Source organism: Dipodomys spectabilis, unplaced genomic scaffold (assembly GCF_019054845.1).
Source record: "Dipodomys spectabilis isolate Male_0828 unplaced genomic scaffold, ASM1905484v1 ptg000002l, whole genome shotgun sequence".
NCBI classification, from domain to species: Eukaryota; Metazoa; Chordata; class Mammalia; order Rodentia; family Heteromyidae; genus Dipodomys; species Dipodomys spectabilis.
Genome location: NW_024870679.1, coordinates 18,711,627 through 18,723,397, shown reverse-complemented (window position 1 = coordinate 18,723,397; position 11,771 = coordinate 18,711,627).

The following is an 11,771-nucleotide window of genomic DNA, read 5'->3' as shown; positions in this document are numbered from 1 at the left end:
CTCCCTCTCTCCCCCCCTCCTCCTCTCCCCCTTCTCTGCCACATGCCCAATCCTTCTCAGTCTCTTGATAGCAAGGATTACAGGCATAAGTCATTGGTGCCTGGCCAAAAAATAACATATTTGCTCCAAAGTTTTAGATTTCTGTGAATGTTAATGAGACCGATGTGCTCATTAACCATGTGTATAAAGTCCAAAAGTTAGTAGGAACTAATCTTATTCTGTTCAACATTTTAGTGGGGAAGGTTTTTTAATTTAAATTTAAAAAATAATTTTTTAGGGGCTGGGAAGGTGGCTCAGTGGTAGAGTGCTTGCCTCACATGCATGAGGCCCTGGGTTCGATTCCACATAAGCAAGGGAAAAAAAAAGCTGGAAGTGGCATTGTGCCTCAAGTGGTAGGGCACTAACCTTGAGCTGAAGAGCTGAGGGACAGTGCCCAGGCCCAGATTTCAGGCCCCACAACCCACAATATATATGTATGTATATATATATATATATATATATATATATAATTGTTATTATAAAGGTGACATCCGTGGGGAAGGCTTTTGCCATTTAAAAACCATTGTTCCTCCTTTGTTTTCTTTTTCTTTCCTTTCTCTTCCCTTTCTTCTTTTCCTTCCTTTGTTCCTTCTTTCCTTCCTTCCTTTTCTTTCTTTCTTTGTGCCTGTAATGTGGCTTGAACTTGGGGCCCGTGAGCTGTTCCTCAGCTTTTTTCAGTCCAGGCTAACCCTCTACCTCTTGAGCCACAGCTCCACAGTTAATTGGAGATAAGAGTTTCATGGACTTTCCTGCCCAGGCTGACTTCAAACACTGACCCTCAAATCTTAGCCTTCTGATTAGCTAGGATTACAGGCATGAGCCACTAATGCCCAGCCACTGAATATTTCTGTGAAATTTTCAGATTATAGAGCCAGAAATGGCTCTACTATATATATTTTTATTTATTTTTTGCCAGTCCTGAGGCTTGAACTCAGGACCTAGGTGCTGTCCCTGAGCTTCTTTTGCTCAAGGCTAGCACTCTACCACTTGAGCCACAGTGCAACTTCTGGCCTTTTCTGTGCATGTGGTACTGAGGAATTGAACCCAGGGCTTCATGCATGTTAGGCAAGCACTCTACCACTAAGCCACATTTCCAGCCCCTGGCTCTACTACTTGGCAGTTGCTTTTCCTCGCATACATTCAGTTTTTTCATCTGTAAAATATAGCTAATACTAACGACCTCAGAGAATTGTTCAGAGACAAGGAAGACAACTTTCGTGCCATGTCCAGACCTGAAATTCCTCAGTACATATCATTTTGCAAGAAAGGTACACATTGTACCCACAGTCTTATGAAAATAAACCTAGGAGTGTAGAGTGGACAGGTGAGATTGTGGAATGTTCCAGAGCATGGTAGATGGCATGCCTGCTATCCTACCACTCTGAAGCCGAGCACTGGTAGCTCATGCTTATTATCTAGCTACTCAAGAGGCTGAGATCGGATAATTGTGGTTCAAAACCCGCTTGGGCAGTGAGACTCTAATCTCCAGTGAACCACCAGAAAACTGGAAGTGGAGCTGTGGCTAAAAGTGATAGAGTGCTCACCTTGAGAAAAACAATTCAGGGACAGTGTCTAAGCCCTGAGTTAAAGCCATACCACTGACAAAAACAAAAAACAAAACAACAACAAACAACAGCATTCTGCGCTACTGGTCAGAAACAGAGAACCATCTAGACTTCCCATTTCTTGCCAATACTTCCACATGTAGACACTGGTGATAGTTGTAGAGGGCACCAGGGTTGGCAAGCCAAGCTTTTCAGGATGGAATCAAAGCCAGGCTCTGTGGCTCATGCCTGTAATCCTACCTACTCAGGATGTTAATATATGAGGATCGCAATTCAAAGCCAGCCTCGGAAGAAAAGTCTATGAGACTTTTATGGCTAATTAACAATCAAAAAGCCAGAGAGGTTTGGTTCCAGTGGTAGAATGCCAGCCTTGAATGGAAAAGCCAAATGAGAATGAGAGTGAAAGTTTCAACCCCCAGTACTGGCACATGGGCACCAGGGCACACGGGCACATGGACGGGGACATACACACACACACACACACACACACAGAGAATAGCTAGAATGAATAATGATTATAAGAACATAGCATAGCTATACACACATATCTATTCCAGTCTCTGCTTTCAATTATTTTGGGCATCTGCCCAGAAGTGGTATTGCTGAATTGTGTGTTTGTTAAAGAGCGCCATGTTTTTTTCCCCCACAATGGCTGCACTATCTCACTATTCCATGAGCCACAGATCATGTTTCCAACTTCCTCACATCCTTGTAAACACTTCCTTTGTTCCTTTACTTAATTTTATTTTTTTGTGCCAGAACTGGGGCTTGAACTCAGGGCCTGGGACATTGTTCCTTCACTTTTTTGCCCAAGGCTAGCACTCTACTACTTGAGCCACAGCTCCACTTCGAACCTTTTGGCTGGTTAATTGGAACTAAGTCTCACAGACTTTCCTACCCAGGCTGGCTTCACACTGAGATCCTCACATCTCAGCCTCCTACCCAGTGAGTAGCTAGGATTACTAGCGTGAGCCACTGGTACCTTCCTACCACCTCACTTTCTTGAGTATGAAATGAAGACCCAACCAGATAACTTGGTTAAGGACCTCAAGTTCATGGCAGAATTACAGTGAAATCCCTGTGCTTTTTTGCTTCTTCAATCAGTGTTTTCTCCACCACGGTCTCCATTTTTAACTGCAGCTTCAGCATTCCTCTGTCCTAATCTTACCTTGCCTTTCTTGTAGCTCATTAACTGACTCTGTGTCTGGCGTTTTCAGCCCCAGTGGCTTTCCCTGTCCCTGTCCCTGGCCTGAGTCTGTTTGACGGTGGCCTCCCTTTTCTCCTCCTGATTTCTGGCCTCAGCAGCACTCGCAGAAGCAGCCTGTGAAGTCTGCATACCTTTAAAGGAATTTATTAAGCCAAGGTGCAGATGAAATGCTGGGATAAATGTTTTACGAGCGTGTGGGAGATAGACAGGGCAGAGGGCCAGAGCCATTTAGAGCTCATCAAGTGCTGATCAGAACTTTCTAGTTTTTACAGCAATAAAGCCTCGGGATAGAGGAGCCCCAAGGACCCCTGGAGGGCTGTGAATTATTAACTGTGGCAGGTTAGCTAGAAGGATATTTTAGTAGTCATTCTCTCTCCCTTTTCCCAAAGGAGGGGTTAGAATACACAGTGTGTTTAACTTTGAGGAAACTAACACTGAAGGCAAGAACTTACCATGTTCTGGGATCCCATGGGTAGCAAATTCTGGGCATTCTTGGAGTGTGGATTTTAAACGCCTCTATTGTCAGTAATCAACAAAGAGGCTAAAGCAGGAAGATCCCAAGTTCAAGACCAGCCTGACTGAGCTATACCTTTAAAAACGAGGTGCTAAGAGTTCACTAGCTACTCAGGAGGCTGAGATGTGAGGATCACAGTTTGAAGCCAACTCAGGGAGGATTCTTTTTTTTAGGGGGGTGGGGTCGGTTGTGGGGCTTGAACTCTAGGCCTGGGTGCTGTCCCTCAGCTCTTCAGCTCAAGGCTAGCACTCTACCACTTGAGCCACAGCACCACTTCCAGTTTTCTGGTGGTTTATTGGAGATCAGAGTCTCATGGACTTTCCTGCCCAGGCTAGCTTTGAACCACAATCTTCAGATCTCAGCCTCATGAGTAGCTAGGATTACAGGCATGAGCCACCAGCGCCTGGCTCAGGCAGGACTCATCTCCAATTTACCAGCAAGAAAAATCCAGAAGAAGAGGTGCAGTTCAAATGACGGAATGCCAACCTTGAGAGAGAGAGAGAGAGAAAAAAAAGCCATGCAAGAGTGCCAGGCTGTGGTTTCAAGCCACAGTACTAAACCCCCTCTCCTCAAATAGACCAATCAATCAATCAATCCCTCACTTTCCAAAGGATACAGAAACCGTCAATGGTCCTTGGAAAGGTCAAATTCTGTCTCAGAAACCCAACTACCGAAAGTCTCCCAAGGGGCAGAGTGAGGAGCAGAACAGCCAGGAAAGTGTCAGGTATCTCAAGGCCACAGCCTCAGGCTGACCGAGGCCCTCACTCAGAGGATGCAACCACTCCATCGGGGGTGAAGGGCACAAGGAACAACCCAGTGCCCCAAGTCTATGGTAAGATCTCTGTGACCCCCTGCCTCCACATTTGCTGCCTTCCCTCGGAAGTTCCAAGCTTGACCCTGGTGGTCACACCTATAATCCTGCTATACTAGGAGGCTGAGATATAAGGACTCCTGGTTTGAAGCCAGTCTGGGCAGACAAATCTGAGATTTTTTTTTCTTTTTTTTCTTCCAGTCCTGGGGCTTGAACTCAAGGCCTGGGCACTGTCTCTGAGTTTTTTCACTCCAGGCTAATGTTCTACCACTTTGAACCACTGCACCATTTCTGGTTTTCTGGTGGGTAATTGGAGATTAGAGTCTCTTGAGCTTTCCTGCCTGGGTCAGCTTTGAACCCTAATCCTCAGATCTCAGCCTCCTAAGTTGCTAGGATTACAGGAGTGAGCCACTGGCAGGCACACGGCTTAATAGTCTTATCTCCAATTAACCAGCAAAAAACCAGAAGTAGAGCTATGGCTCAAGTGATAGAGCACCAGCCTTGAGCAGAAAAGCCAAGCCAATGTGTGAGGTCTTGAATTCACATCCAGTACCAGTACAAAGAAAGAAAAAAGAAAAGAAAATAGGACTGAGGCATAGCTCAAATGGTAGAGTATCTGTGGAGCATGTGCAAAGTCCAGAGTTCAAACCTCAATGCCACCAACGCCCCCCCCTTCCCAGAATCGGTGACATTCTAGTGAATGCCTTCCCTGTTTCCCTTCATCTAGAATGCTAGTGTCAGGAAAAGCAAGACCTTCCCTCATGATGTACTGAAGAAGGGACGTCTCCTCCTCGGAGGTCAGCTCAAGACTCTCCAGGGCAGCTACAGACGTGCACCCTGCCCCACACTATTCCACCCCCACCTGGGCCCATTCAGATTGGAAATGTCTTGGAGGGCAAAATGCTAAAACCTCATGAAAGAATTAGGCATGATGAAGGATAGAGACTTGGCATAGTAGCTTAAACCTGTGTTCTCAGCTAGCAAGGAGATGGAGATCTAGAGGATTGAGGTTTAAAGGCAGCCTGGTTAAAAAAAAAAAAAAAAAAGCAAGCTCCACCAGGCACTGGTGGCTCCTGCCTTTAATCCTAGCTACTCAGGAGGCTGAGATCTGAGGATCATGGTTCAAAGCCAGCCTGGGCAGGAAAGGTCATGAGACTCTTATCTCCAATGAACCACCAAAAAAAAAAAATGGAAGTGGCTCTGTGGTTCAAGTGGTAGAGTGCTTGCCCTGAGATGAAGATCCCAGGGACAGTGCCCAGGCCCAGAGTTTATGCCTCACACCAGTAAAAAAACAAACAAACGAAAACCAAAAAAACACAAGATCCTCCCTGAAATACAACTAAACCCAAAATAGTAAAAGATATGGCACTTGTCTAGCAGGTGCAAGGCCCTTAGTTCAAACCCCAGTACCAGACCAAAAAATTTAAATAAATTAATAAGTAAAATAAGCCTGGCATTTCTAATGCCTATAGGAAGGCTGAGGAAGTGTGATCTCACTATATGATAACGTATACCAGTGACTCACATCTGAAATGCCACCTGCTCAGGAAGCTGAGATCTGAGGATCCTGTTCAAAGCCTGGGCAGGAAAAATCCATGAGATTTTAACTCTTAGTTAACTATCAAAAAACCACAAGTAGAGCTGTGGCTCAGGTGGTAGAGTGCCAGCCTTGAATGAAAAAGCTAAGGAACAGTACCCAGTCCCCAAGTTCAAGCTCCAGTAGTAGCTCAACAAAAACGTAAGACAAATAACCAGAGTTTGGCCTGAGCCTAAGAAAGGATCCTAGCACTTGGATTTCCAGGGCAGGTGGGTACTTTTCTTTCCTTCTTTCCTTCCTTCCTTCCTTTCTTTCCTTCCTTCCTTCCGTTCTTTTTTCTTTCTTTCTCTTTCGTTGGTCATGGGGGCTGATCATTATCCCTAAGCTCTTATGCTCAAAGCTAGTGCTCTCCCTCTTTCAGCCACAGCTGTACTTCTGGTTTTTACATGGTTTATTGGAGATGAGTCTCAGACTTTGCTACCTTGTCTGGCTTTCAACTGTGACCCACAGATCTCAGCCACTTCTGAGTAGTTATTATTACAGGAGTGAGCCACCAATGCCAGGCTTTATATTCTTTATTTCCTTCCTTCCTTCCTTCTTTTTTTTTTTTGGTCAGTTGTGGGGCTTGAACTCTGGGCCTGGGGGCTATCCCTTAACTCTTCATCCCAAGATGAGTGCTCTACCACTTGAGCCACAGCACCACTTCTGGTTTTCTGGTGGTTAATTGGAGATCAGAGTCTCATAGACTTTCCTGCCCTAGCTGGCTTTGAACCATGATCCTCAGATCTCAGCCTCCAGAGTAGCTGGGATTACAGCTGTGAGTGAGCCACCAGTGCCTGGCTTCTGGGCCTCTTATTCTTGCTTTGGTGTCCAGGAGGCATTGTGGTCCTGAGTTTCCAGAGGGCACCCGAGGTGTGGCTTTGTGATGGTAAGGGCTGGGCAGCCTCGGGCACACGGAAAGCTGTGGCGTGGCTGTCTCTAGCAGGCTGGTATGTCTTGGTGGAACTCAACTACCCTGCATGCCTGGTCTGCGTTCAGGGCCAGAGGCCTGGCTGCAACCAAACATGGGACCAAGGAGGAGAAGACAGACCCTTCAGGACACCTTTGTATTGGCCTGACAGATTTTTCTATTTGAAAAGACAAGAACTTGCCACCATTCTTGTGAGCCATTCACTACACACTGGAAATCAGAGCTGAAGTTCAGATGTTTGTACCCAGCTCTGCCTGGCCAGCTTGACACCCAGCCCCTGAAGCATCTCCTCCCATCCCTGCCCTGGTTTGTCATCCAGTGCTCTGGGCTAAAGGCCAGCGACCATGAGGGCGCACGTTGGCCTGAAATGCCTACACAGCTTTGATGAAAGCAGCCTCTGGACCTGGCCATGGCTTCCTTCCAGAAAACTATCAGCTGGGCCAGACTGGCAGCTCTGCCTTCCCCAGGGAAGAGCCAGGTGTCCCACTTCTCGGACTTCCTGTCCCTGGGGCTTCTGGACAGTGGCACAAGCATCGCAAGGCAGGTAGAAGCCCAGCTCGGATTTTCTTCTTTCTTTTGTTCTGGTACTGGGGCTTGAACTCAGGGCCTTACCCTCTCACTTGGCTTTTTTGCTCAAGGCTGGTGCTCTACTGCTTGAGCCACAGCTCTAGTTGATCTTCACCAATCTCCCACTGGAGGCTAGCATGTGCTTCCATTCTCCACAGAGCAATAAGCCACAGTATTATCTGCCATCTGGAGAAATGGTATTTCCAACTATCCATACAGTGGTGATTGATTTCTCCGAGTGTCCATTGCACTTGTCACTAATTAATTTATAGTAGCAATTAGACTTACCCTGATCTAAAGAAGCACGTGTTCTGCTTATCACATCTCTTCCTAATTATTCAGACAACTGTCTGGATGTAATGTGTTGCCTTTTGACTGTTATTCTATGTCACTCATTTTTTGGAATTAAAAATACCTTGTTATTATAAAAGTGGTGTACAAAATAGTATAGTCATGTTAGGTAATGAGCACATCTATTTATTTATTTATTTAGTCAGTCATGGAGCTTGAACTAAGGGCCTGGGCACTGTTCTTGAGCTCTTTTTGCTCAAGGCTAGTGCTCTACTACTTTGAGCCACAGCACTACTTCTGGTTTTCTGGTGGTTAATTGGAGATAAAATTCTCACTTTCCTGTATGGGCTGGTTTTGAACCTTGATCCTCAGATCTCAGACTCCTGAGATTACAGGATTACAATTATGAGCCACCAGTGCCTGGCTGAATACATATCTTTTTGGACAATGTTACCCCTTCCCTGCTGTCTCCCATTTTTTCCCTTCCACCAGTGGTATAAGGCAGTTCATTTTCAATATAGTATCTAGTGAGTACCACTGCTGTATTTTTTCACCCTTTGTCAATCCATTTTTGTGCATCTCCTTACCCTCCCCAAAGCATACAAATGAACAAACAAAAGATATTAAAAAAAAACACAACAGCAAGGAAAAAAAAATCTCTCATTTCCATTTCCTGGAGTTGATTTTGGTAAGTATTTTATGTGGTCAGAGGCAGAGGCATTGCTCTGTTCCTCGAGTGTCCTCACTTGCTCCATGTTGCTAATTTCTAACTTCTTCTGAGAAGAGGCTTTGCTCTGCATGCTTCCCAGATCAGCCCAGGACCCACTAGGGCAAAGGTTAAGAAGGCCATCAGCGGCAGGGAATGTGGCTTAGCCTAGCATGCATGAAGCCCTGGGTTAGATTCTTCAGTATCACATATACAGAAAAAGCCAGAAGTGGCCCTGTGGCTCAAGTGGTAGAGTGCTAGCCTTGAACACAAAGAGGCTCAGGGAGAGAGCCCAGGCGAGGGGGGGGGGGGGAGTGGAGAAGGGGGGGAGAGGAGGAGGAGGAGGAGGAGTCCGCAGTGGCCGGGCGCCCGGAGCTCACCTCTGCAATACTAGACTGAGGAAGCTGAGATCTGAGGATCTGGTAAAATCATCCTGGGCAGACAAATTCAATAGACTCTTATTAACCAGCAAAAAGTGAAAAATGGAGGTTTGGCTAAAAAGGTAGAGCACCAACTAGCTTTGCGCAGAAAAAGCTAAGCAAAAGTACAAGACCTTGAGTTCAAGCATTACTGGCGTATATGTGCGCATGCACACGTGAGTATACACACACACACACACACACACACACACACACACACACACAGGAAACTAAGGTTAACTAACAGACCCAGAATCCAAGGGGTCCCAGAGACTCTCCAGCATGGAGTCTCCTATGAGGGTGGAAGCCCTGCCCCGGGCATCGCCCACACCTCCTCCAAACTCCTCTTGCTGCTGGCACGAGCCAGTTGCAGCTCAAAGGACAGGCTGAGTCCGCAGAAGCCACCAGCCCCAACTCGGCCACCCTCCTTGGCTTCACTTGCAGCACAGGTGGGACGCAGCGGCCCCTGGCGGCTACAGCGCAGCACTGGCATCGCTTCAGGACGGTCTTAATTATCCTCCGCGCTGCTGCTGTGTGTGGGGAGAGAAGGAAGCCCAGCCAGGCCGGCCAGCTCACGCCTGTACACCCAGCTACTCAAGAGACTGAGATCTAGGGTCACGGTGGGAAGCCAGCCCAGGCAGGGGAGTCTTTAGGGCTCTTATCTCCAACCACAGAAAACCAGAAGTGGCACCGTGGCTCAAAGTGGTAGAGCACTTGCCTTGAGCAAAAAAGCTCAGGACCTGAGTTCAAGTCTCACAAAAAAAAAAAAAAAAAGTGGGGGGGAGAGAATCCCAAGAGAAAATCTCCTCCCTCCAAGAAAAACACAGACTCTTAGACTTCCAGACACTGCACCAATGAAGAAAAATATTCATGCAAGTGGCTGGTGTCCACTTCTCAAATACAGGGTAAGCATGCGCTTCCTGCTTTATCTCCCCTGGCCAGCAACATAATAAAGGAAATCACAGAAAACAAGAACACCGTCAACTCTGGGGGTGGGGAGAGAATGTGTTTATTTAACGTTCTGAAGGGAAAGGAGATGGAATAAGTGAAGGCAGGCAAAAGAGAAGGAGGCAGGCTTCTTGCCACAGAAAGGCCTTGGTTCCAATGGCACGTCTACAGATGGCTGGAGGGGCGCTTCTGCACACAACCACCCAGCTCCGCTAAGGACGTGCCAACCCCTTTGGTCATTTGTGTATCCTTTAAAGAAAAGTGCCAGTGGCTCATGCCTGTCATCCTAACTACTCAGGAGAGGCTGAAATCCCAGGATCATGCATGGTTCCATGCCAGTCCGGGCAAAAACTCCAATCTTCTCCACTTCCAGCTTTTTGATGGCTACATGGAGTAAGTATCTCAGATTCTCTGCCTGAACTGGTTTTTAACCAGCAGTGCCCAGCTACAAATGATTTTTCCTTTTTTTTTTTTTTTTTTGGTCGGTCATGGGCTTGAACTCTGGGCCTGGGTGCTGTCCCTGTGCTTTTCAGCTCAAGGCGAGCACTCTACCGCTTGAGCCACAGCGCCACTTCTGGTTTTCTGGTGGCTAATTGGGGATAACAGTCTCACAGACTTTCCTGCCCTGGCTGTCTTTGAACTGTGATCCTCAGATCTCAGCCTCCTGAGTAGCTAGGATTACAGGCATGAGCCACCAGCACCCAGCTTACAAATGATTTCTTTTAAAGCCTATAGTCCTGAGGCTGAGATTTGATGATTGCAATTCAAAGCCAGACCAGAGAGAAAAGTCCATGACTCTTATCTCCAATTAATCACCAAAAAGCCAGTAGAGCTGTGGCTCAAGTGGTGAAGCACCAACCTTGACTGAAAAAGCTAAGGGACAGCATGCCCAAGCTGAGTTCAAGCTTCAGTACCACCCCCCCACCCCCACGGCTGTTTTCCATGCATGAATCACTAGTGTTCTGTACACATATCTAAATCCCAATGTGTATGAGACATTCACAACCATAGGTTTTCTTGTTGTAGTGGTGGTGGTTGTGTTTGTGTGTGTTTGTGTGTGTGTGTGTACCAATCTTGGGGCTTGAACTTAGGCCTGGGAGCTGTCCCTGAGCGTTTTTTCTCAAGGCTAGCACTCTACCACTTAAGCCACAGCTTTAACACTTCCTGTTTTGGTAGCTAATTACAGATGAGTCACAGACTTTCCTGCCTGAGCGGGCTTTGAACAGCAATCCTAGATCTTAGCCTCTAGGAAAGATACACTGGCACCTGGCTACAACCATAAGTTTTGAATCTCTGTAAGATCATGTTATTATAAGGAATCTGTATACCATTAAGTTCTGTCAGAATAAACAGTATCTTACAAATGTGCATATATTTGCAATGCATGTTACATCTGTATTTCAACCAGATATAGAATCTTATGTGACTAATAAAGACAAATGGATTAAATGCATTACTGAAATTGGAGCAAATGAAACTTACCTCTACCATATGACTATCTTCTTTTTTTTGGGGGGGGTCCGGTCATGGTGCCTGAACTCTGGGCCTGGGCACTGTCCCTTAGATCTTCAGCTCAAGGCTAGTACTCTACCACTTAAGCAACAGCACCACTTCCGGCTTTTTTCTTTTTGCTCATGTGGTGCTGAGGAATCGAACCCAGGGCCTCAGGCATGCAAGGCAAGCGCTCTACCACTGAGCCACCTTCCCAACCCCACTATCTTCTTTTTTTAACCAACACTGGGGTTTAAACTTGGTCAGGGCCTGGCCCTATTCCCGGGCTGTCTTGCTCATAGCTTTTTATTGTCAATTAGAGGAGCCTTTGCCGACTTTGAACCACGATCTTCCTGGCCTCAGCTTCTGAGTAGCTAAGATTATAAGTGTGAGCCACTAGTGCCTAGCTTCATCAACTTTATCAAGAAGTGTTTTTGAGCCTGGCACTGATGGCTTACACTTGTAATCCTAGCTACTCAGGAGGGTGAGATCTGAGGATCATGGTTCAAAGTCAGCCTGAGCAGGAAAGTCCTTAAGACTCTTATCTGCAATTAACTAGCAAAAACCCAGAAGTAGGGTTGTGGCTCAAGTGGCACAGTGCCAACCGTTAAAGCCTTGAAAGCCTTAAAAAGACAAACAAGAGTGCAAGGCCCTGAGTTCAAACCTCAGTACCAGCACCAAAAAAAAAAAAAAAATTAGTTCAGGT